General features: G+C 37.2%; 1 pseudogene; it reads left to right on the forward strand.

The window, feature by feature from the left end:
* Positions 1 to 26,241, forward strand: LOC132425674 (pseudouridylate synthase TRUB2, mitochondrial pseudogene; annotated as a pseudogene).
* Positions 26,242 to 27,612: the final 1,371 nt, after the last annotated feature.

Below are 27,612 nucleotides of genomic sequence, written 5' to 3' on the forward strand. Positions count from 1 at the left end.
ATGGGGTTAGCCAGCCTGGCGTGGCTGCATAGGCTCTTCGCCGCCTACAAGCCCCGGGGCTAAAGTGGAAGCATCTGCGCGATACGGTGGAGCTGCAGCTTTTGAAAGGTCTCAGTGCTGGGAAGCGTCCTGCCTCTGAACATCGTGCTCGCTTCCTGCTGGGCCCCGTGGAAGGCAGTGAAGAGAAGGAGCTGACCCTCACAGCCACCAGTGTGCCCACCCTCATCGACCATCCGCTGGTACGTGGACCAGCATTCACCAGCCTGAAGATTGGCATGGGGCACCGACTGGATGCCCAGGCGCCTGGGGTGCTTGTGCTCGGCGTGGGACGTGGACGAAGGCTCCTCACCGACATGTACAACGCTCACCTCACCAAGGATTACACAGTACAAGGCCTCCGGGGCAAAGCCACAGACGACTTCTGTGAGGACGGGCGGCTGGTGGAGAAGACGACGTATGTGATTAAGAATCCGCCTGCCAATTCAGGGGACACGGGTTCAAGCCCTGGTCCGGGAAAATCCCATATGCCGCGGAGCAACTAAGCCCATGCGCCACAACTACTGCAGCCCGCGTGCCTAGAGCCCATGCTCCGCAACAAAGAGAAGCCACCGCAATGAGAAGCCCATGCACCACAACGAAGAGTAGCCCCTGCTCACCGCACCTAGAGGAAGCCCGCACACAGCAACGAAGACCCAACGCAGCCAAAAATAAATACAGAAATTAATTAATTAATTTAAAATAAAAAGAAATAGAAGTGGTTAAAGACATTTTATTCCTGGTTTAAGAAAAGGCCTGCATAAATATATTTGCTGCTTTCTAATTACACATAAAACTATTGTATATAAAAATCTACTGGTTTTCATCCAAATTATGCTCTCTTATGGCTACCTAGAAAATCTTACATGCATATATATGGGGTTGGCCCAAAAAGTTCATTCAGGTTTTTCCGTAAGATGTTACAAAAACCCGAACAAACATTTGGCTGACCCAACAGAAGCATCACCACAATTGAATTTATAGAAATGCTGACCTAGATTGTTATTAGGAAAAAACTTGTCTGAGAATCAGAAGATTTTGGTTCTAATGAAAATTTATCTCACTTAATACTTCTGAATCTGTCTCCTTATCTATAAAATGGAACTTACAATATATTGCTTGCTTTTAACAATAGAGTTGTTAAAATCAAAGCACAAAAAATAATTTGCAAGCTCTGATATGAAACATAAATAAAAGGCATTAGGAGGAAAAGCAGTGCTAAGAATGCATTTTCAAAAGCACTTGTCTTTAGGATGTTAAAAGTTACTTCACTAGCAGAAAAAGATGAAACATAAATTCACTGTAATGAACAACATAAATTGGAATGAAGAAATCAAGAAAATATAAACAGACCTAAAATACTAGAAATTGTTTCAATTATATCTACCTACCTAACTACCTACTTAGGACTTACATTCATGCAACAAATATTGATGCAGCTACTATTTGAAACTCCAGTGATTTGTAGTTTGCCTGTCATGCCTACAAACAAAAGTTTTATATAGACATTGTTAAAGAAACGTATTACAACAATGTGGCTGCATGGGGTCCAAATCTTAATCTTCGTAAAACCATAAAATGTCTTTGTTCAATGCATTACATTAGTTATTCGGTCCTGTAGTTTGTGGTTAGTAACAAGATAAATATAAATCATTCTTAGACTCCTGCACTTACAGCTTTTGGATCCCGTTGTGATGCTTAGAGTTAGCATCATATAACATTTCTTCAGTGTTATGAGTTCCCAGTTATACTTCATTATGAAGGTTTAGACATTAAAACCTTCCATTCTTAAACTTAGGTTTTAAAAAATTCCTTTATGATACCTAAATATCAAAATGCTATCTGTATGTTAACTAAGATTTAGTCTGGAAAATATATTAAACAGCTTCCATATATATGGAAGCTAAAAAAAAAGGGTGCACATGAACTTATCTACAAAACAGAAATAGAGTTACAGATGTAGAAAACAAACTTATGGTTACCAGAGGACAAGGGAGGGAGGGATAAATTGGGAGATTGGGATTGACATATACACACTACTATATATAAAATAGATGACTAATAAAGACCTACTGTATAGCACAGGGAACTCTACTCAATACTCTGTTATGGCCTATATGGGAAAAGAATCTAAAAAACAGTGGATATATGTATATGTATAACTGATTCACTTTGCCGTACACCTGAAACTAATACAACATTGTAAATCAACGATACTCCAACAGAAATTAAATTAGAAAAATAAAAATAAAATAAAAACCATATATAGTTAAGCTGTACAACAGGATGATCTGATGTACAAATACATGGTGAAATGATTACTACAGTCAAGTTAATTAACATGTCATCTCCTTACATAGTTACCATTTTTGTGTGAGATGAGTTCGCCTAAAATCTACTCTCTTAGCGTATTTCCAGTGTTCAATACAGTATTATTAAGTTTAGTCATCATGCCTGTACATTAATGTCTAGACTTATTCATCCAACGTAACTGCAACTTTGTACCCTTTGACCAACATCTTCCCACTTCCCCCACCTCTTCCCCTCCCTGCCAGACCCTGGCAACCACCATTTGACTCTCTGCTTCTATGAGTTCAACACTTTTTATTTTTTTACATTCCATATATAAGTGAGATTATACAGTATTTGCTTTTCTCTGTCTGGCTTATTTCACTTAGCATAATGTCCTCCAGGTTTATACATGTTTTCACAAAAGGCAGGATTTCCTTCTTTCTCATAGCTGAATAATATGCCATTGTATTTATATACCATATCTTCTTTATCCATTCACCCAACAATGGACACTTGGGTTTTTTCTATATCTTGGCTAGTGTGAATAATGCTGCAATGAACATAGGAATACAGATATCTCTTCAAGATCATGATTTCATTTCCTTTGGTTATATACCCAGAAGCGAGATCGCTGGGTCATATGGCAGTTCTTGTTTTAATTTTTTGTGCAGTCTCTATACTGTTTTCCATAATGATTGTACCAATTTACATTTCCACCGACAGTATACAGGGATTCCCTTTTCTTTACATCCTTGCCAGCATTTGCTATCTCTTGTCTTTTTGATACTAGACATCCTAACAGAAGTGAGGTGATATCTCATTGTAGTTTTGAATTGCGTTTTCTGATGATTAGAGATGTTGAGCATCTTTTCATATATCTCTTGGCCATTTGTGTGTCTTCCTTTGAGAAGTGTCTATCTAGGTCTGTTGCCCATTTTTTAGTCAAGTTATTTGTCTTCTTGCTATTGAGTTGTTTGAGTTCTTTACATATTTTGGATATTAACCCCTTAACAAATGTATGGTTTGCAAATATCTTCTCACAATCCATACGTTGTTTCTTCACTCTGTTGTTTCCTTGGTTGTGAAGAAGCTTTTAAATTTCATGCAATCCCATTTGTCTATTATTGTTGCCTGCAGTTTTGAGGTCATATACAAAAAAAAAACCACATTGCCCAGACGAATGTCAAGAAGCTTTTCCCCTGCGTTTTCTTCTAATAGTTTTATAGTTTCAGGTCTTATATTTAAGTTTCTAACTATATATGGAGTGAGACAAGGGTCCAATTTCAACCTTCTGCATGTAGAAAACTAGTTTTCTCACAGCACTTATTGCAAAGTCTGTCCTTTCCCCATTGTAAGTTCTTGACACCTTTGTTGAAAATCTGTTGACCATAAGTGAGTAGATTTCTTTCTGGGCTCTCTATTCTGTTTCATTTGTCTATATGTCTGATTTTATGCCAGTATCATGCTGTTTTTATTACTATAGCTTTTTTTGTAGAATATTTTGAAACCAGGAAGTGTGATGCCTTCAACTTTGTTCTTCTTGCTCAAGATTACTTTGGCTAGTTGTGGTCTTTGTGGTTCATAAGAATTTTAGAATTTTTTTCTATTTCTGTGGAAAACGTCATTGGAATTTTAATAGGATTTGATTGAATCTAGATTGCTTTGGGTAGTATGGATATTTTCACAATATTAATTTTTTCAATCCATGAACACGAGATATCTTTCCATTTATTTGTATCTTCAATTTCTTTCATCAGTATTTTATAGTTTTCAGTGTACAGATATTTCCTATCTTTGATTAAATTTATTCCTAGGTATTTTTTTTATGCTATTGTAAGTGCGATTATTTTCTTAATTTCTCTTTCTGATATATCATGCTTAGTGTATAGAAATGCAACTGACTTATATATGCTGGTTTTGTATCCTGCAACTTTACTGAATTTTTTACTAGTTCTAACAGTTTTTATGGATGCTTTAGAGTTTTCTATATATAATATTATGTCATCTGCAAATAGTGACATTTTTATTTTTTCCTTTCTAATTTGAATGCCTTTTATTCTTGTTCTTGCCTAATTGCTCTAAGACTTCCACCACTATATTGAATTTAAAAAGTGGCAAGGGCTTCCCTGGTGGCGCAGTGGTTGAGAGTCCGCCTGCTGATGCGGAGGACAAGGGTTCGTGCCCCGGTCCAGGAAGATCCCACATGCCGCGGAGTGGCTGGGCCCGTGAGTCATGGCTGCTGAGCCTGCGCGTCTGGAGCCTGTGCTCTGCAACGGGAGAGGCCACAACAGTGAGAGGCCCACGTACCACAAAAAAAAAAAAAAAAGTGGCAGGACTGGGCATCCTTGTTTTGTTCCTGATCTTACAGGAAAAGCTTTCAGCTTTTCACCATTGAGTATGATGTTAGCGTTGGGCTTGTCATACATGGCCTTTTTTATGTTGATATACATTCCTTTTATACCTAATTTGTTAAGAGTTTTTTTTTTAAACCATCTTTATTGGAGTATAATTGCTTTACATTTTTGTGTTAGCTTCTGCTGTATAACAAAGTGAATCAGCTACATGTATACATATATCCCCATATCCCCTCTGTCTTGTGTCTCCTTCCCACCCTCCCTATCCCACCCTCCTAGGTGGTCACAAAGCACCGAGCTGATCTCCCTGTGCTATGCAGCTGCTTCCCACTAGCTATCTATTCTACATTTGGTAGTATATATGTCCATGCCACTCTCTCACTTTGTCCCAGCTTACCCTTCCCCCTCCCTGTGTCCTCAAGTTCATTCTCTACATCTGAATATTTATTCCTGTCCTGCCCCTAGGTTCATCAGAACCTTTCTTTTTTTTTTTTTTGATTCCATATATATGTGTTAGCATGCGGTATTTGTTTTTCTCCTTCTGACTTACTTCACTCTGTATGACAGACTCTAGGTCCATCCACCTCACTACTAATAACTCAGTTTCATTTCTTTTTATGGCTGAGTAATATTCTGTTGTATATATGTGCCACATCTTCTTTATCCATTCATCTGTTTGTGGACACTTAGGTTGCTTCCATGTCCTGGCTATTGTAAATAGTGCTGCAATGAACATTGTGGTACATGACTCTTTTTGAAGTATGGTTTTCTCAGGGTATATGCCCAGTAGTGGGATTGCTGGGTAATATGGTAATTCTATTTTTAGTTTTTTAAGGAACTTCCATACTGTTCTCCATAGTGGCTGTATCAGTTTACATTCCCACCAAGAGTGCAAGGGTTCCCTTTTCTCCACAACCTCCCTGGCATTTATTCTTTGTAGACTTTTTGATGATGGCCATTCTGACTGGTGTGAGGTGATACCTCACTGTAGTTTTGACTTACATTTCTCTATTGATTAGTGATGTTGAGGATCCTTTCACATGTTTGTTGGCCATCTGTATATCTTCTTTGCAGAGATGTCTATTTAGATTCCTGCCATTGGATTGGGTTTTTTGTTTTTTTGATATTGAGCTACATGAGCTGCTTGTATATTTTGGAGATTAATCATTTGTCAGTTGATTCATTTGCAAATATTTTCTCACATTTTGAGTGTTGTCTTTTCATATTGTTTATGGTTTCCTTTGCTATGCAAAAGCTTTTAAGTTTCATTAAGTCCCATTTGTTTACTTTTGTTTTTATTTCCATTTCTCTAGGAGGTAGGTCAAAAAGGATCTTGCTATGATTTATGTCATAGAGTATTCTGCCTATGTCTTCCTCTAAGAGTTTTATAGTGTCTGGCCTCACATTTAGGTCTTTAATCCATTTTGACTTTATTTTTGTGTACGGTGTTAGGAAGTGTTCTAATTTCATTCTTTTACATGTAGCTGTCCAGTTTTCCCAGCACCACTTATTGAAGAGCCTGTCTTTTCTCCATTTTATATTCTTGCCTTCTTTATCAAAAATAAGGTGACCATATGTGTGTGGGTTTATCTCTGGGCTTTCTGTCTTGTTCCATTGATCTATATTTCTGTTTTTGTGCCAGTACCATACTGTCTTGATTACTGTAGCTTTGTAGTATAGTCTGAAGTTCAGGCACTTGATTCCTCCATCTCCATTTTTCTTTTTGAAGATTGCTTTGGCTATTCGGGGTGTTTTGTGTTTCCATACAAATTGTGAAATTTTTTATTCTAGTTCTGTGATAAATGCCATTGGTAGTTTGATAGGCATTGCATTGAATCTGTAGATTGCTTTGGGTAGTATAGTCATTTTCACAATGTTGATTCTTCCAATCCAAGAACATGGTGTATCTCTCCATCTGTTTGTCTCATCTTTAATTTCTCTCATCAGTGCCTTATAATTTTCTGCATACAGGTCTTTTGTCTCCTTAGGTAGGTTTATTCCTAGATATTTTATTCTTTTTGTTGCAATGGTAAATGGGAGTGTTTCCTTAATTTCTCTTTCAGATTTTTCATTATTAGTGTATAAGAATGCAAGAGATTTCTGTGCATTAATTTTGTATCCTGCTACTTTACCAAATTCATTGATTAGCTCTAGTAGTTTTCTAGTAGCATCTTTTGGATTCTCTATGTATAGTATCATGTCATCTGCAAACAGTGACAGTTTTACTTCTTCTTTTCCAATTTGGATTCCTTTCATTTCTTTTTCTTCTCTGATTGCTGTGGCTAAAACTTCCAAAACTATGTTAAATAATAGTGCTGAGAGTGGGCAACCTTGTCTTGTTCCTGATCTTAGAGGAAATGGTTTCAGTTTTTCACCATTGAGAATGATGTTTGCTGTGGGTTTGTCATATATGACCTTTATTATGTTCAGGTAAGTTCCCTCTATGTCTACTTTCTGGAGAGTTTTTATCATAAATAAAAATTTTGTTGTTGAATTTTGTCAAAAGCTTTCTCTGCATCTATTGCAATGATCATATGGTTTTTCTCCTTCAGTTTGTTAATATGGTTTATCACATTGATTGATTTGCATAAATTGAAGAATCCTTGCATTCTGGGATAAACCCCACTTGATCATGGTGTATGATCCTTTTAATGTGCTGTTGGATTTTGTTTCCTAGTATTTTTTTTTTTTTTTTTTGGCTGTGTGGGTCTTCATTTCTGTGAGTGGGCTTTCTCTAGTTGTGGCGAGCGGGAGCCACTCTTCATCGTAGTGCGTGGGCCTCTCACTGTTGCAGCCTCTCTTGTTGCGGAGCACAAGCTCCAGATGCACAGACTCAGTAGTTGTGGCTCACGGGCCTAGTTGCTCTGCAGCATGTGGTATCTTCCCAGACCAGGGCTTGAACCCGTGTTCCCTGTATTGGCAGACAGACTCTCAACCGCTGCGCCACCAGGGAAGCCCTGTTTCCTAGTATTTTGTTGAGGATTTTTGCATCTATATTCATCAGTGATATTGGTATGTAGTTTTCTTTTTTTATGGCATCTTTGTCTGGTTTTGGTATCAGGGTGATGGTGCCTCATAGAATGAGTTTGGGAGTGTTCCTCCCTCTGCTATATCTTGAAAGAGTTTGAGAAGTATAGGTGTTAGCTATTCTCTAAGTGTTTGAGAGAATTTGCCTGTGAAGCCATTGGTCCTGGTCTTTTGTTTGTTGGAAGATTTTAAAACACGGTTTCAATTTCAGTGCTTGTGATTGGTCTGGTTATATTTTCTATTTCTTCCTGGTTCAGTCTAGGAAGGTTGTGTTTTCTAAGAATTTGTCCATTTCTTCCTGTTTGTCCATTTTATTGGCATATAGTTGCTTGTAGTAATCTCTCATGATCCTTTTTATTTCTGCAGGGTCAGTTGATACTTCTCCTTTTTCATTTCTAATTCTATTAACTTGAGTCTTCTCCCTTTTTTCCTTGATGCGTCTGGCAAATGGTTTATCAATTTTGTTTATCTTCTCAAAGAACCAGCTTTTAGTTTTCTTGATCTTTGCTATTGTTTCCTTCAATTCTTTTGCATTTATTTCTGTTCTGATCTTTATGATTTCTTTCCTTCTGCTAACTTTGGGGGGGTTTTTGTTCTTCTTTCTCTAATTGATTTAGGTGTAAGGTTAGGTTGTTTATTTGTGATTTTTCTTGTTTCTTGAGGTAGGATTTTATTATAAACTTCCCTCTTAGTACAGCTTTTGTTGCATCCCATAGGTTTTGGGCCATTGTGTTTTCATTGTCATTTGTTTCTAGGTGTTTTTTGATTTCCTCTTTGATTTCTCCAGTGATCTCTGGTTATTTAATAGAATATTTTTTAGCCTCCATGTTTTTTTTATTTTTTACGGTTTTTTTTTCCTCTAATTGATATATCTAGTCTCATAGCATTGTGGTCGGAAAAGATACTTGATACGATTTCAATTTTCTTAAATTTACCAACGCTTGATTTGTAACCCAAGAAATGATCTATCCTGGAGAATGTTCCATGAGCACTTGAGAAGAAAATGTATTCTGTTGTTTTTGGATGGAATGTCCTATAAATATCACTTAAGTCCATCTTGTTTAATATATCATTTAAAGCTTGTGTTTCCTTATTTATTTTCATTTTGGATGATCTGTCCATTGGTGAAAGTGGGGTGTTAAAGTCCCCTACTGTGGTTATGTTACTGTCGATTTCCCCTCTTATGGCTGTTAGCATTTGCCTTATGTATTGAGGTGCTCCTATGCTGGGTGTATAAATATTTTCAATTGTTATATCTTCTTCTTGTATTGATCCCTTGATCATTATGTAGTGTCCTTCTTTGTCTCTTGTAATAATCTTTATTTTAAAGTCTATTTTGTCTGATATGGGAATTGCTACTCCAGCTTTCTTTTTTTTTTTTTTTTTTTTTTTGCTGTACTTGGGCCTCTCACTGTTGTGGCCTCTCCCGTTGCGGAGCACAAGCTCCGGACGCACAGGCTCAGCAGCTATGGCTCACGGGCCCAGCCGCTCCGCGGCATGTGGGATCTTCCCGGACTGGGGCACTAACCCATGTCCCCTGCATCGGCAGGCGGACTCTCAACCACTGCACCACCAGGGAAGCCCCCAGCTTTCTTTTGATTTCCATTTGCATTGAATATCTTTTTCTATCCCCTCACTTACAGTCTGTATGTGTCCCTACATCTGAAGTGGGTCTCTTGTAGACAGCATATATATAGGTCTTGTTTTTTTATCCATTCAGCCAATCTATGTCTTTTGGTTGGAGCATTTAAACCATTTACATTTAAGGTAATTATCAATATGTATGTTCCTATGACCATTTTCTTAATTGTTTTGGGTTTGTTTTTGTAAGTCTTTTCCTTCTCTTGTGTTTCCTGCATAGAGAAGTTCCTTTAGAATTTGTTGTAAAGCTGGTTTGGTGGTGCTGAATTCTCTTAGCTTTGGCCTGTCTGTAAAGGTTTTAATTTCTCTGTGAAATCTGAATGAGACCCTTGCTGGGTAGAGTAGTCTTTGTTGTAGGTTTTCCCTTTCATCACTTTAAATATGTTCTGCCACTCCCTTCTGGCTTGCAGAGTTTCTGCTGAAAGATCAGCTGTTAATCTTATGGGGATTCCCTAGTATGTTATGTGTTGCTTTTCCCTTGCTGCTTTTAATATTTTTTCTTTGTATTTAATATTTGATAGTTTGATTAATATGTTTCTTCAGTGTTTCTCCTTGAATTTATCCTGTATTGGACTCTTTGTGCTTTCTGGACTTGATTGACTATTTCCTTACCCATAGTAGGGAAGTTTTCAACTATAATCTCTTCAAATATTTTCTCAGTCCCTTTCTTTTTCTCTTCTTCTTCTGGAACCCCTGTATTTCGAATGTTGGTGCGTTTGATGTTGTCCCAGAGGTCTCTGAGACTGTCCTGAATTCTTTTCATTCTTTTTTCTTTATTCTGTTCTGTGGCAGTGAATTCTACCATTCTGTCTTACAGGTCACTTATCCATTCTTCTGCCTCAGTTATTCTGCTATTGATTCTTTCTAGAGAATTTTTAATTTCATTTATTGTGGTTTCATCATTGTTTGTTTGCTCTTTAGGTCTTCTAGGTCTCTGTTAATCATTTCTTGTATTTTCTCCATTCTATTTCCAAGATTTTAGATCATCTTTACCATCATTACTCTGAATTCTTTTTCAGGTAGACTGCCTATTTCCTCTTCATTTGTTTGGTCTGGTGGGTTTTTACCTTGCTCCTTCATCTTCTGTGTATTTCTCTGTCTTCTCATTTTGCTTAACTTACTGTGTTTGGGGTCTCCTTTTCACAAGCTGCCAGTTCATAGTTCCCATTGTTTTTGATGTCTTCCCCTAGTAGGTAAGGTTGCTTCAATAGGTTGTGTAGACTTCCTGGTGGAGGGGACTGGTGCCTTTGTTCTGGTGGATGAGGCTGGATCTTTCTGGTGGGCAGGACCATGTCTGGTGGTGTGTTTTGGGGTGTCTGTGAACTTAGTATGATTTTAGGCAGACTCTCTGCTAATGGGTGGGGTTGTGTTCCTCTCTTTTAGTTGTTTGGCATGCGGTGTCCAGCAGTGGAGCTTGCTGGTCATTCATTGGAGCTGGGTCTTCGTGTTGAGATGGAGATCTCTGGGAGAGCTCTTGCTGATTGATATTACATGGGGCTGGGAGGTCTCTGGTGGTCCAGTGTCCTGAACATGGCTCTCCCACCTCAGAGGCTCAGGCCTGACACCCGGCCAGAGCACCAAGACACTGTCAGCCACATGGACAGGTATGTGGGGAGTTCCTTTCTGTTTGGGAAGTCTGGGGTCTTCTGCCAGCATTCAGTAGGTGTTCTGTAGGAGTTGTTCCACATGTAGATGTATTTTTCATTTATTTGTGGGGAGGAAGGTGATCTCTACTTCTTACTTCTCAGCCATCTTGAAGGTCCTCTGTCTTGCTAAGAGTTTTTTATCATGAAAGGCTGTTGAATTTTGTCAAATGATTGTCCTGTATCTATTGAGATGATCGTATGATTTTTAATCCTTCATTCTTTTAATGTGGTACAGTACATTTATTGATTTATGTATGTTGATCCATCCTTGCATCCCTGGAGCAAATCCCATTTGATTATGGTGTATAATCCTTTTACTGTGCTGTTGAATTCAGTTTGTTAGTACATTATTGAAGACTTTTGCATCTATGTTCATGAGGGATATTGGCCTGTAATTTTGTTTTCTTGTAGTGTCCTTGTCTGGTTTTGGTATCAGACTAAATCTCGTCTTGTAAAATGATATTGGAAGTGTTCTCTTCAGTTTTTTGGATGAGTTTGAGAAGGGTTGGTATTAATTTTTCTTTAAATGTTTGGTAGAGTTCACCAGTGATGCCATCAGGTCCTGGGATTTTATTTTTGATGAGATTTTTGAATACTGATTCAAACTCCTTATTCATCATTGGTCTATTTAGATCTTTTATTTCTTCATGATTCAGTCTTTGTAGGTCTTATGTTTCTAGGAATTTATCCATTTCTTCTATTTGTTGGCATGTAATTGTTTATAATAGTCTCTTATGATCCTCTGTATTTCTGTGGTGTTGGCTGTAATGTCTCCTCTTTCATTTATAATTTTATTTGTTTGAGTCTTCCCTTTTTCTTTCTCTGTTAGTCCAACTGAAGTTTGTCAACTTTGTTTACCTTTTCAAAAAACCAACTCTTAGTTTCATTAATCTTTTCTTTTGTTTTTCTAGGCTCATTTCATTTCTTTCTACTCTGATCTTTATTATTTCCTTCCTTCTGTTAACTTTGGGTTTAGTTTATTCTTCTTCTTCTAGTTCGATGAGGTGTAAAGTTAGTTTGTTTGTTTAAGATCGTCTTTTTTCTTAATGTAGGCATTTATTGCTATGAACTTCCCTCTTAGACCTGCTCTTGGTGCATCCCATGAATTTTGGTATATTGTGTTTCCATTTTCATTTGTCTCAAGATATTTTTGATTTCCCTTTTGATTTCTTTTTTGACCTATTGGTTGTTTAGAGTGGGTTTTTAATTTCCATATATCTATGAATTTTCCAATTTTCTTCCTATTACTGTTGTCTAGTTTCATACCATTGTGGTCAGAAAAGATACTTGATATGACTTCGGTCTTCCTAAGTTTGTTAAGACTTGTTTTGCCGCCTGACATGTTCTATCCTGGTGAATGTTCCATGTGCACTTGAAAAGAATGTGTACTCTGCTGCTGTTGGACTCTTCTGAATATGTCTGTTAGGTCCTTTGATTTATATTGTTGTCTATGGCCATACCACCCTGAACACGCCCGATCATATCTGATCTATATTTGGTACAAGTCTGCTGTTTCCTCACTGATTTTCATACAAATGTTTTTGTAATTTTTATGAAACACAAGCACCAGAGCAAAAATCACCAGAGTATTTGATATTTAGCTCAATCAGTTATAATCTGTTAATAAGGCCAATGATGTTACTAAGAAATAACTATTTAATTAATGTATTAATCATGTTACATAAATTATCACATTTAGTATTTACAAAAACACTTAAAGATACATACTGTTATTATCTCCAATTTTCAGGTGAGGAAACTGAGGCTGGAGAACTTAAGATGTTTATCCAGTGTCACATAACTACTAAATGTGTAGCAATATATTCAAACCCACCTCTCATTGAGTCCAAAATCTGAGTTCTAAATAATTAGCCTAATAACTCTATTGCTCCACACAAGGATTTTCCCCTCAGTTTCATAACCAAATTAATTCCTAACTAACAATTTAATACATTATGCACCCCTGATTACAACTTCAGATCTGGAAAGGGAAGGAAAATATGTTGCTGAAATTTAAATGATTACTACTATTTTTAAAATTAATTTTTATTGGACTAGAATTGCTTTACAATGTTGTGTTAGTTTCTGCTATACAGCAAAGTGAATTAGTTATATGTATACATCTATCTACTCTTTTTTAGATTTCCTTCCCATTTAGGTCACCACAGATCATTGAATAGCATTCCCTATACTAAATAGTAGTTTCTCATTAGTTATCTATTTTATACATAGTAGTGTATTTATGTCAATCCCAATCTCTCAATTCATCCCACTACCTCTCCCCCCTTGGTATCCATACATTTGTTCTCAACATCTGTGTCTGTATTTCTGCTCTCAGATAAGTTCATCTGTATCATTTTTATAGATTCCACATATAAGCGATATTATATGATATTTGTTTTTCTCTTTCTGACTTACTTCACTCTGTATGACAGTCTCTAGGTCCATCCACGTTTCTGCAAATGACACAATTTCGTTCCTTTTTATGACTGAGTAATATTCCATTGTATATATGTACCACATCTTCTTTATCCATTCCTCTGTTGATAGACATTTAGGTTGCTTCCATGTCCTGGCTATTGTAAATAGTGCTGCAATGAACATCAGGGTGCATGCATCCTTTCGAACTATGCTTTTCTCTGGATATATGCCTAGGAGTGGGATTGCTGGGTCATATGTTAACTCTATTTTTAGTACTACATTTTTTTAAACTTACAATACACATATTACAGTGGCATCATTAATATACTCACTAATAGAATACGTAGTTTTTAACTTCCAATATTTCTTTTAAGATGTGGCCAAGTAGGTAGTCAAAGGGAAAGGCTGGGAAAGCAATATCTTCAAGGTATGGGCCATTAATAAGTATAAAGATAATCTTTGGCGTTCATATGACTTAATTCCATATGATATTGGCATTGGTGACACTGGCTTCTTTTGATTTCCTTGACACCATAGACCTAGATTTTCCTCATGTCTCTTTGGGTTATCCATCTCAGTTTGTTTTGCAGGTTCATCTCACTCAACTAATTCCTTTAATGTTGGTCTCTTTCATGGTTAAGTTTCAGGTCTCCTCTTCTTTTCACCTACACATACCCCACATGGTTATATGCATAGCTCACGGTTTTAATTATAGTCTATATGCTGATGACTTCCAAATCTTAATCTGGAAGGTGAATTTCTCTCCTGTGCTCCATATCATATTTATAACTATTAATATCTCTACCATCCATCAGTTGCCCTGATAAGAATTGTGCACATTATTTTTTAATTCTCTCTGTCTTTCTCTCTCCCTGTCTCTCACCAGTTAATTATCAAGTCTTTTAAAGTCCACTTTCTAAATCTCCCCCAAATCTATCAACTTCTCTCCATCCCTTGATTTAAATCTCCATCATTCTTGCTGAGATCATTGCAACATCTTCCTAATCATATTCTTAACAGTATTTCCCAGCACTGATCCATTTCCAATTGCAGACAGTGTGGTTTTTATATTGTCTGTTTCCTACTTTAAAAGTCGACAATGGCTGCTCATTGCTTTCATGGCAAAGCTTGAAATCCTAACAAGGATGGAAATTATCTTCAATATTTGACATCGCCAACCACATCTCTTCTCATTCCGTCCCAGTGTCTAGGCTCACATCATGCTATCTCTAACCTTTGGGGCCTTGCTCATGCTGGTACCTCTCATTGAAATGCTTTTCCATCTTTCTATTGCCCCTCCCCTCCTTCATATTTGGTCTTCAGATCCTTACTCCTACTTGTCCTTCAGTTTTTATTTCAGGTATTACTTTCTCTGGGAAATTTCCCAGTGTCAAACGTTGAGTTGTATTGCTTTCCTATATGCTTTCATAGCACCTTGTAACTTAACCTCATCCTAGAACTTATACTTCTTTATAGTGCTGTATCATAATTGTCTACACACTTGGTTTTATCCTACTTAAGATATCAAACCCATAGGAGTGAGGAATGTGTATTCTTTACTATGTATTCTATGCTGTGCTAGTAAATGCCTGGCATGTGGCACATACTCAAGAAATATCTGTTGTATGAATGAATGAATAGCATAAACCAGACACCAACTTGACCTTTTTAAGATTTATAATCAATTGAGATGAATAGAACCCATATTCTTTCATTTAAAGGATGGTATTCTAAGCCCAGTAGGATATGAACAAATTTAAAGAGGGTAATAGGTCACCATTTCTTCTTAAGTAAATATAAAATATTAAAACTGAACAATTGGGATTTCCCTGGTGGCGCAGTGGTCAAGAATCTGCCTGCCAATGCAGGAGACACGGGTTCGAGCCCTGGTCCGGGAAGATCCCACATGCCGCTGAGCAGCTAAGCCCATGCACCACAACTACTGAGCCTGCGCTCTACAGCCTGCGAGCCACAACTACTGAAGCCCACATGCCACAACTACTGAAGCCCGCACACCTAGAGACCGTGCTCCACAACAAGAGAAGCCACCACAATGAGAAGCCCTCACACCACAAAGAAGAGTAGCCCCACTCACCGCAACTAGAAAAAGCCCGCGTGCAGCAACAAAGACCCAATGCAGCCATAAATAAATAAATAAATAAATAAATAATCTTTTTAAAAAACAACTGAACAATTAATGATTCAGGCTGCACGGAGGAAAATATCTCCTGAATAACAGATACAAGGATGTGCTAAGCTTCATTTATTTAGAGGTTTACAATTATTTAGAAGTTCTTCTTTAGTAAGTAAGAGAAGATAATTTACCTTTGCCAGTTCCTAAGTATATATATGGTTGATTAATCAAAATTGATAAGCAAAGGAGAAGAGAAGTTAGTGAAGAGCCCACTCCTCATTCTTTAGGTTCACACACAAGCCTAGAGCATAAGACTTTCACTTAAGCCCTAACTAACATAAGCCACATCTGTCATTTCGGTTCATTGCCTCTGCTCTATAAATAGGAAGAAACCAGGGCATACCTCATCACTTCCAACCAGTGACAAGATGGAGTGCTAAAGAATGGAGTTGAACCAGGGATAGTTAAGTATGTGGAATCTGGGCTCAGTTAGAAAAGGTAAAATGTATTTTAAAATAAGCATTATGGCCCAGTTATCTCATTTATGCAAGGGGAAAAATATCACAAAACCATACAAGAAATTGGATTTTTGAGCATTTCAAGAGAAATTTTTTTTTTGCCTCTACCCCAGTTCAAGTTATAGGGTAAATATTTTTACAATCTAAGTGGGAAATTTTTATTTTTTTCTTAAGGGAGCTTTACTCTTTGTACACGAATTCTTTGTTATTCTTACTAGAGCTACATATTTTGGACTTGTCTATGTTAAAGGGGTTCTCATGCCAGTATGTCTTGATCATGATTTTGTTAATGGATGCCAAGTGATGATTCCAGCACTTTTAGGGCCATTTGCCTTTGAACTTAGCACACTGTGTAGATGATAACGAACAGGGAGATTTTATCTTGGCTGTGAACTTATTTTCCATCGGTAATGAAAAGCATAGCATGCTTTTAAAGAAAGTTCTATTTTAACCACAATCTTCTCTCTTTGATCCTTACTTAACCCATACTTTGGCTACTGGCCTATGTATTTATTTCTTATTCCCAAATAGTGTCAATTGCAGCAAAGCTTAACATTCCTTTGTTTTTTTGTTTTTTAATATTTATTTATTTATTTGACTGCATCAGGTCTTCACTGCAGCATGCAGGATCTTTTGTTGTGGTGCTTGTTGCAGTGCACGGGCTCTTCATTGCAGCTTCTTTCTAGTTATGGCATGCGAGTTTTCTCTCTCTAGTTGTGGCACGGGCTCCAGAGGGCATGGGCTCTGTAGTTTGTGGCAGTGGGCTCTCTAGTTGAGGTGCGTGAGCTCAGTAGTTGTGGCGTGTGGGCTGAGTTGCACCACGGCAGGTGGGATATTATTTCCCCGACCAGGGATCGAACCCGCATCCCCTGCATTGGGAGACAGATTCTTTACCACTGGACCACCAGGGAAGTCCCAACATCCCTTTGTTTTAATTCAATGCTTTCATCTAAGAATATCTAGAAAAAAGGCCATTATTTTTAATTGACTCCAATCTAACATAAACATAAAATTAGTTCAGATTTTTAAAATATACTTCTTACTAAAATCAATACTTTGCAAAAGATGTTTAAATCAATGCCTAAAATGCCTAAAGGAAATATTCACCCTCTTAACAGCATTTGAAATTAAACATTTGGAGTTTAATTTCAGACTGTTTTGCTTGTTTTCATTATGTATTTCAATAAAACAGTATCTATAACATCTTGTAATTAAAGATTAAAGTTCCTATCGTAAAAAATTTTCCTGAAATAGTAAACATATCAAATTAGTTGGTAGCATTCCAGAGTTTTTCCAGCAATTGAAGGTTTTTATTATTTATACATATATACAATAGTAAAGAAGTCAAGGAATTTCAGATAAATTTTAACAGGGATCATTGTGTTAAATTCCTGATGATCCCATAGCTCAGTCTACAGAGAAAAGGACTCTGAACATTTAGGAAATCATTAAATGGTTTAAGTTTCAATTCTGTATCTCCTACCCAAAGGAAAAAAAATTGTAGTGTAATCTCTCTCCTCTTTTATCATTTATTAATTGCAAAGTAAGCAACTCTTCACTGCAGTGGGACATCCTCTTAGAGTAGAATAGTAGGTCAGTGCTACACTATTTCTAGGAATAATGTTGGAAAGCATTTGTTTTTAGAATCTACTGGTAACTTTTGCATATAGTACAAGATCTGGTAAGCCTGAAGATCCCCAAGCTTATTTCTAGCCACTCAGTCTACAGCATTCATTGCACATGGTCTGCTGTTCCTTCTCCAATCCTTCATCACGGACTAAAGAACAAATTCCTTAGGATAATGAGTGATGACAGTGGAGTTGATGGAGTAACTGTCAGCTTATTCTTAGTGTCCAGCAGACTTTCCATTTTAAACAGCAGTGACCTATACCTTTTATAAGTTAAAATGTTTAAATTACTTGGGGAGCAGTGGCTCTTACCTCTTTGTTTTGAATAAAAATTCCAAATATATCAAAAAGATACAAGAATAGTATAATGAATCCCATTGTACCCTTCACCTAAGACTCACCAGATTCTTGGCATTTTGCCAAAAGGTTTTCTCCATCTCTCTGTCTCACCCCCTTCTTGTTCCTCTCTCCATATATACTTATTTCATAATAGTAAATTTCGTACTACTATTTTTACTGAATCATTCTCTTATATAACCATAATGTAATTATAAAATCGAGGAAATTTTACACTGATAAATTACTATTATGTAATATACAGTCCATATTCAGATTTTGCTAATTGTCTCAGTATCATTCTTTATAGAAATTTTTAAAAAATCTAAGGTCTAATCCAAGATTATACTTATCATGAATTTTATATTTTAAAACAATTTTATCCTACCTAAAATTAGAAAATGCAGGTGATGTCGTTGTGTGTAAAGATTGGTAATTTCATCCTTACGATGCAAAAAAAAAATTAAAATTATTAGAGGAAAATTTTAATCAAATTGTCTATACATTGTCAATTAGCTAAAATCCTGAAGATTTCAGAAAAGATTTCATGGTTCTTGCTCTCAGATAACTCACAGTTTAGGTGCTGAGGCAGATCTAGAACCCAAGTAAAAATTGACTGATAAAGAACTATTATTATATATCCAGCAGCTTTTGCTGCAAAGCAAGCCACCCTTAAAAGTAGTGACTTAGGACAACAATCTTTTTTTTTCTTTACCTAGCAATTCTATGAGTCGGCAATGCCTACTGGCCAGTTCTTCTGTTGGTCTTGCTTGCGCTCAGTCACGCAGCTGCAGTATGTTGGCTGGGTTGGTTGGGGGCTAGCGGCTCTAGGGCAGCCACACTCATATGTCTGGCAGTTGATACTGGCGTTTAGTTGGTACTGACCCTGGATTAGGGAGCAAGGTTGACCGGGCCACATGTCTCCATCAAGATAGCCTAAGTTCTTTCACATGGTTGGTCTCAGGGTGCCAAAGAGCAGCAAGAGAAGGCAAGCTCCAGGGCACAACATTTTTCAAGTCTCTTTTTACATGGCACTTGCTTATTGCCTCTTTGGCCAAATGTCAAATGGCCAAATCCATTTGGAGTCTCTCCAAGGCCACAGGTACAAGGAGGCATGGATGAATCAGGGTCATCACTGAAAAAATCTATCTCGACAGTATAAAATTTGACTAGAGTGAAATGATGAGCAATATCATGGAATAAGTATTATTTTGTAACTATGCCTTATTTTAAAAGTATTAAATGTCAGTCAAAATACACTATGGGAATTATGATGCAAAATTATTATGGTTAGACTAGTTTAAGAAGACCTCAAGAAAAGAATGACATGTAATGGCTCTCAAAGAATAGATAAGAATTGGATGCATAGGGAGAAATTTATGGACAGAGGGTTTGGAGTGGGAAAATGAAAGATATAACTTTGTCAGTTATGGAACTGACAAAGAACATGATATATATGTGGGATAGTGGAGGAACAAACTTAAGTTGAGTAGATGGCCCATCAGAAATAATAGAAAATAAGATCAGGGTGAAATCAGCATAAACTGTGAATGGGGCCGTTTAAAGGTCAGCCATAGTTTAGAATTGTAGTTCCATGACACCAACAATATTTTAAGAGAAATCATTTAGTAACAGCATTAAGATGGATGAGGTCAGGGGTGAGCTGTAAAAACCAGATACACATTTATTGCAATAATCCAAATTAAAGTAATGACATTGAGAATAAAGAGACTGGGCCAAATCTAGGAGACATATTAAGTGAGAAGAAAGAAAGGTATGAATTTGATACATATTTTATATAGAAAAAAGTGGAATTTTTAAACTATAGGTTTAGACTCAATATCTGTTTCCTCTTTCATTTTCTTTCCTTCTACATCATAGTCTTACATATATATATATATATATATTTTTTTTTTTTTTTTTTTTTTTTTTTTTTTTTTTGCGGTACGCGAGCCTCTCACTGTTGTGGCCTCTCCCATTGCGGAGCACAGGCTCCGGACGCACAGGCTCAGCGGCCATGGCCCAGCCGCTCCGCGGCATGTGGGATCTTCCCGGACCCGGGCACGAGCCCGTGTCCCCTGCATCGGCAGGCGGACTCTCAACCACTGCGCCACCAGGGAAGCCCAGTCTTACATATATTTAAAACGAGCTAAAATATCATCTTTAGTGTTTTGCCCCAGTTTGTTTAGCTGTTCTCCATACAACTTCCAAAATTTCCTGCTTCTGAAAACTCTGTGATTAGTTGACATCATTAAACTCTGACACCCAGAATAGAACACAGTATCTTACACGTACCTGCCCAGGACAGAGAACAGTACTGATCTGAATATCATACTTATATTAATGCAATTGATGTCTTCATTAGATATTTTTCCTGTGATATCATATGATCTGTTCATATTTATACTATAAAATCAACTAAGTTCCTCAGAAATCTTACATGAGGGCATTCCAAGTCAGGTTATCTTCTAAATCAATTTTTTTCAAATATTTTTAAATGTATGCCCCCCAAATAGTCTTAGTTTTAAAAAGAAAACTTTTTAAGCCTATTAAAATTTAAAAGAGACTCATTCTACACATGGGCAAACTTTTAAAACTCTTTAGGAATAATTTTAAATCTCTAAGAATACCTTTTATTAGTATTATCTGACTGCCATTACATAGTCCTTTAATGTGTGGGTCCACAATCAAATGCAATGTTTAGTACAAATTATATTCTTTTACTTGCATGATAAGAATTTACTGAACATACTTATAGAAACATTTATAAGACCTCCTTTTCTGTTCTTAACATACAACTATCCCTAGAGAGCAAGGAATCTGAAATCATGAGGTATAAATGCACTGGGAGGCTAGACATTTTCTGGATACTCATGCACAAGACAATGTGCTCACATCTAAGTACGGCATTAGGGTGACAATTAGTCCTATAATGTCCTTTATTGACCTGGAAAAGGAATGAAAATTATCAGCGATGTCTTACCAGTCTTTCGTCTTCTTACAAGCAAGGCAACGAGTAAATATGACAGTTTAAGGAGAGGTGTAAATAAGGGACACAGCTAGGACTGTGTCCTCATCCTCCCCCATCACACACACCTATGCCAATTTTTGTAACATGGGCATCCTCTAGCACTGTAATTTTCTTTTTAAAAATTTTGCTAAACACTGAAAATCATCTTATCTCAATGACCAGTGAGTCAAGCATGTAAAACCAAAGAATTGTTTTTCTAGTAAATAAAACTCTTTGGCCTTCATGATAAAAAAAAATTTCATGTTTGTTCATATCCTCTCCTATATTAAAAGTTTCTTCAGGGTGAGAATTATCTCATACTTTTTCTGTGAATAGTCTCATACAGGTAGTTTCATAGTAGATATTCAACAAATATTTTCGGTTAAATGTAAAAATCCATGATAGCGACAAGCAAAACCCACATATATATACATATTATATATATATATAAATATATATGAGTGTGCCTTTAAGCCAGGGGGATAAAATCTCTTGGGATTTGAAGATGAGAGTGGCAATAGACTGCAAACTCTTTTTTGTTTCTTTCTTTTTTTTTTTTTTTTATGGTGCTTTGATTGAGTAAGAGGAAACAGGAAACTTCTCAGGGAAATGTCTCGGGCACTTGAGGTGAGAGAGAGACATCGGGAAAGAGAGGGAGAGAGAGAACCACTAACCACTAGAGGGCGGCAGCCATCTCACTTGCCATAACTAGCTTCACTCAAGCATAACCCCTATACCTATAGCAGTTTAATATTTCTTCTAACTAATACTTTGTCATTTTCTTCCTCTTAGAGCAAATATCTGTTATGTAGTTGAACTAACTTTAAAATACCAGTGATTTAGATGGATAATACCTGGCATCATGAGATCAAATAAAACATTTAGAATCTGTTGTTTTTATTGTTATTTTGGTCCCATAACTTAGAAATAAGGTGACACCTTGGATTTGGGAGAGAAATCACTTCTCACACTAAGCGTTATTCTTACAAGTAAAATTTAGTCTGTGGCCTGTAGAATACTAGTTAAGGTTACTTCTTCTTAAGACACGTTTTGCCCTTTATCCTAGCATACAGGCAGCTACAGCCAGAGAGCCCCTTTGCCAAAAATACCTCTCCATCAGCTGTCACTCTACCTGAAATCCATTAAGACAGTGGATCCCAACCTTTTCAAAGTGAGGGCCCTTGACAAGCAAAATATCACAGACCCCCATGTGATAACTCTTGAACTCTTAAGATCAGTAGATTAAATAAATATATATATGCACACACGCATATAAACATAAAAACAATACTGTAAAAAGACATAATGTCAGTAATACCTTTTAATGAATTAATATTGTATTAGCTACAGTAGTGTACATAGCAGTACAAATAGACAAAATATATTATTTAATCAACCAACAGTTAAGGCTCTTTGCCGAAGCAAGTTCATGAATCCCTTGAAGTAAACACACAGTGTCCTTACCTGTAGCATAAGGTCTGGGGTCTGAAAGAGAGAATCATTGAATTTATGTGTTATCCCACTAAACCTCCACTTTTAAGATGGAAACATCATATTTTTTGGTTAGATTTTTTTTTAACCTCACCAACTCTTGGAAATGGAAAATGTGTATCTTTCTACATACAATTAAGAAATGCCACAATTCCTGGCAGTCATCAATTAAGACACCCGACATAAGTGTGTCTGTAGCTCCCGACATGTGTTCTCCCTGTGAGGACTTGTGAAGCTCAAAGTTTTTAAAATATCAGTGGAAGTTTGATCTCTCAAAGACGTCAGTTCCAAATACAGTTTGTCTGTATGACGCAAGCAACTTTCGTTGGTGTCCTGCTGAGTACATAGCCTACATTCTGAACTCAGCTATCCTGTGGGTTTTGACATCACAGATATCTCCTGGCACTGTGAAAAGAGTATCTGGCACCATGTGGCTAGCTCTGCAGAGAGCCAAGTTTCCATAGCTCATGTTAGCTGACAGTGAGGCTCCACCAGTCAATTCTGGCAAAAGTCAAATTGCATCTTTTATGAAAATAACTCATTGCATACTCTGCTTCTGCTTCTCATTGGACTCTATCACCCAGAGGATATTTTAATTAAATCAAGCATGTAATCACAAATCCATGCTTGTTTAATTATTATCAGAGAAAGGAGCCAAATATAATAAAGATCATATGTGGCACTTAGCTGAGGAAAACAAACATACTCAAAATACAGAATTCAATTCCTACATCAACGAAAAAGCCATCATATAATATGGGAGAACTTAATTGATTATACTTTTCTATGCCTCAAGGTTATTTTACTATAAAATAGAAGTGATTATTCTTATCCTTGTCAAATATAGAGGAGGGGTCCATGAGTTAAAAGCTAAGAGAGAGAGAGAGAAGCTTGTTCATAACCTATGGCGGTGTTTTCCACCCTTTTCAAAAGTCTTCTTTGGAGACAGTAACTCCACAACCTTTCACATGTGGTAGCGGTACTCAGTCAGACAATTCTGGGCTGCATAATTATTTGCAGGCCCTTGTCAATAGATAGGACATTCTGGAATTTGAGGCCCATCAGTTGGGAAATGCTGATCTGGGCTAACGTTCATTTCTGAGGTCCAAAGAGACTAACCAGTTTGTACAAAATTACACAATTAACTAGAGCTAGAACTCTAGAGCTAAAATACAAGTCTTTTCAAACTTTGTCACATACAATTTCCACCATCCCAGAATTACAGAGGACAGTAAAACCATGAAAAGAAGATTCTTATGCTAAATCAGAGAACTGTATTTTCAGGCAAATCTATCAGCTAAGTGCCAAGAACACTGCTATAGTTTATATCTGGAAACTCAGAAGGGTGCTCAGGAAACTTATAAATAGAATGGTTACAAATGGTTTGATGTGGTCTTAAGACATAAATAATGTTTAGCAGGTGTCAAACCAAGGCCAGGCTCTATTTGACATTTTCATCAGTGACCTAGAGAAGACATTGGCAACCGAGAGAGCCAAAATCTCTCAAAAATATTTTACATTTTAGGAAGCCTTCTGATGTCTCCTGCCCACAAATTATCACTCCTCTTCTCCCATAATCAAGTTCCATTTCATTCCCACAGCTCAACTGACCTCACCTAGGGCTTAGATTATTTAATTAATTACCGCTAAGCTATGAGTAACTAATATAACAGCTCTTCCAAATGCCTTGGAGATCTTTAATTTTTTAAAAATTAGTTTATTCATCCAGAAGAATACTAGTAGTATTCTAGTAGTAGTAGTGGGTGGAGGTAAGCATCTCTGTGCTGCTTACTGACAAGAACGTTTCTTCTTGCCAAAAATAACCATAATTCATCTAAACTCATTAACATTTTTGAGAAAATTCTTGAAGATTTCAAAATCACATCACTTTCTCTTGCTGAGCCTGAACTAAACTTCTAAACCCTTCTCCATATGATTCTCCAAGCAGCAACTAGCAAGTGATCAGTGACAACTGATTGGCACATGCAAGGAAACTTAGTTGCCATTTCTGATCTATATGATGTGAGTATATTCCTGGCTGGAGGTAAAGAATGGTATTTTACAACCTCTCAAAAACACCCCCTCCCTATAGCTCATTTTATAAAAAACGTACTTCTTTTTTTGCTCCCTACTTCTTGTTACTTATAAACCATGTGGAAGCTTAAAGAAAAATAACATAGCAGCAGCTTTAGTTTGTATTAAAGAGAAAGCAGATCCTTCTTCAGGGTCACCTAGATCTAAAAATTATTTCTGGAAGTAACCAAAATACCTGCAGTGGTGTGAAATTATATAAAATGAAGTTGTAGCTGTATGTAGTGAATGCTTAATGAATACACTACTACATTTTTTTTTTTAGTAAAAAATGACACCAATTTGGGACCAAAAAAAATCCACAAACAAGGGTTTCCAAATGAGGCTACTTCGAAGCAGCCACAAGAATCTGACAGGTCATGAAAGTAAATTGTCTCATACAGGCTTTGCTGTTAAAAATACTACAGTGATGTATTTTTATAGGCAGGAGAGGGAAAATTGTCTATAAATAGCTCTAGGAAGTTTAGCCAAGAACTTAAGTTGCCAGTAAAAATATTAAATTGACCATCATTAGAAATATTTCAAATTTAGTTAATACTTAAAAGGCAAACATAGTAAGAAACTGAATTATTGCAGTTTTTAAGTTTGTAGCATTACTTTGTCTCTTATATTGTATTTTTCTAATTTCTTCCTCCATTTTCACATCATATGATTTTCTTCATCCCCAATTTTATTTACTTATTTATTTATAAATTTTTATTTATTTATTTTTGGCTGCGTTGGGTCTTCGTTGCTGTGTGCAGGCTTTCTCTAGTTGCGGTGAGTGGGGGCTACTCTTCATTGCGGTGCATGGGCTTCTCATTGCGGTGGCGTCTCTTGCTGTGGAGCACGGGCTCTAAGCACGCAGGCTTCAGTAGTTGCAGCACGCGGGCTCAGTAGCTGTGGCTCGCGGGCTCTAGAGCACAGGCTCAGTAGTTGTGGCGCACGGACTTAGTTGCTCTGCGGCATGTGGTATCTTCCCAGACCAGGGATCGAACCTGTGTCCCCTGCATTGGCAGGCGGATTCTTAACCACAGCACCACCAGGGAAGCCCCCCAACTTTATTTTTATTCATCACTGATTTAACTGTTTTATTTCTTTTCTGTTCCAAAGTGTGGATTTTTTTTTAAACCTTATCCCAGCAACTTTCTCTTCTGCATTTCAAATCTTCAGTGCCAATCAATTTCTTTTTAAATGGGTGTGGTGAGTTGGGAGGGAGAACGTCTCCTTTCTTACACTGGCAATCCATATCAATAAGATGCCCTCCATCCTGACTTCCTTGAGTGTCAGCTGTCGGCCCTCGACCATGAACTATGACTTGGCTGCTATGATCTCTAATCCTAACTCAGGTTTGTGAAGTTTCACAACTTTTTCCCTTGAGAACAGCCAGTGCTGAGCTGGCACGACACAAGCAATTACGGATCTTTGAAGAGCACGCTGCTCAAGTCCATGTAAGGAATACGGTCCTTAGTCAAGGCAGCTCCTCCTCATTCAGTAGCAGCCCTGAGAGTGAGGGGAAGACTTTGGAACCTCCCTCTGATAGCCTTCTCCCATGTCAGTTTGAGAAAAAGCGAAAAGGAAACATGTTAAACATTTCCGACAGCATTTCAGAAAGTCTGATTCATGGTGACTTCTAACTTATTAAAAATGATAAATATTTATATATATGAAAAACCAATTAATTGGACAGTTACCTAACTGGTTGTAAGTTTAAAAATTAGAAAGTTTCTTAAATCAAAGTCTTAGGTGTTTCAACTCCCTCCTGTGAAGAATTTAGAAGAATCACTTTAACCCTTCATTTATGCCTTGGCTTGGGAATGAAACAAGGAACAGAAACAGGGCTGGAGCTCAGAATCAGGATCAGGGCTTAATGTGAACAAGCTTCCTAGTCTTTTGATTTTTAAAAGCTACCTCATGTAGATTTTCTTTAGACACAGACAGTATTTTCCCATGTCTAAAAGTGTACCTTCTGGGCTTCCCTGGTGGTGCAGTGGTTGAGAGTCCGCCTGCCGATGCAGGGGACACGGGTTCGTGCCCCGGTCCGGGAAGATCCCACATGCCGCGGAGCGGCTGGGCCCGTGAGCCATGGCCGCTGAGCCTGCGCGTCCGGAGCCTGTGCTCCACAACGGGAGAGGCCACAACAGTGAGAGGCCCGCGTACCACAAAAAAAAAAAAAAAAAAAAAGTGTACCTTCTTGTCCTCACTAACATAATTTTTAACTTATTAGACGTGCTGATTCTCTCTTACATTCCAATGTCTACGCCCCCGACTCTCACAGCTCTTTACTAGTTACTACAATAGAGGTCCTCTTAGCTAGCAATTTTAGAGAATATGTTATATTTTAATATAAAAACATCCTTCCCCAAATTCTTCCAACAGATGACCCATGTCATTTCTTCTGATACTCTACCACTGAAAGCTACAACTGAGGTTAAGTGTTGACCAAAGACCCCTTTTCCTGTTTTCCTCAGAGTTACTGAAGTTTCAAATTCTTCCTGGGAATTTCAACGTAAACAAGAAAGAGTTTGCAGTGATTTTCATAACATGTTCCTTGAAACCCGGGAGCCTCTTAAACACCACTAGGGTTATGTAGAGGTATGCAGAATGATCACAGCTGGATTTAATTTATTTCCCACATTTTTTTTTTCTTCTGTAGCCTAACTTTAAAAGATTGAGGTTTAGGGACATGGAAAACTAGCCTTATGATTTGGCAACACTGCCCAAATGACCCTTACCCCGTTGAAGAAGACAATTTCACAACTCACTGCCAGTTATTTTGGGACACATTCACTGTCTTAGACTGAGCTGTGCTAGCCTTCAAAACAGAGTAAGGACAACTTTGCTTTTGGCAAAGCTTTATTCATTTTATACAATGACAGGAGTGAAACTAGTGAGGCTCCTCAGTGTTGCTTCTGTTCTTTATGTTTGCCTTTGGCAAGTGTATCAAAGGTTAACTTTACTTAATCCTTTGGAATTTTAATTTCCAAAACACTGTCACTTATAAACTT

Source organism: Delphinus delphis, chromosome 5, assembly GCF_949987515.2.
Source record: "Delphinus delphis chromosome 5, mDelDel1.2, whole genome shotgun sequence".
NCBI lineage: Eukaryota > Metazoa > Chordata > Mammalia > Artiodactyla > Delphinidae > Delphinus > Delphinus delphis.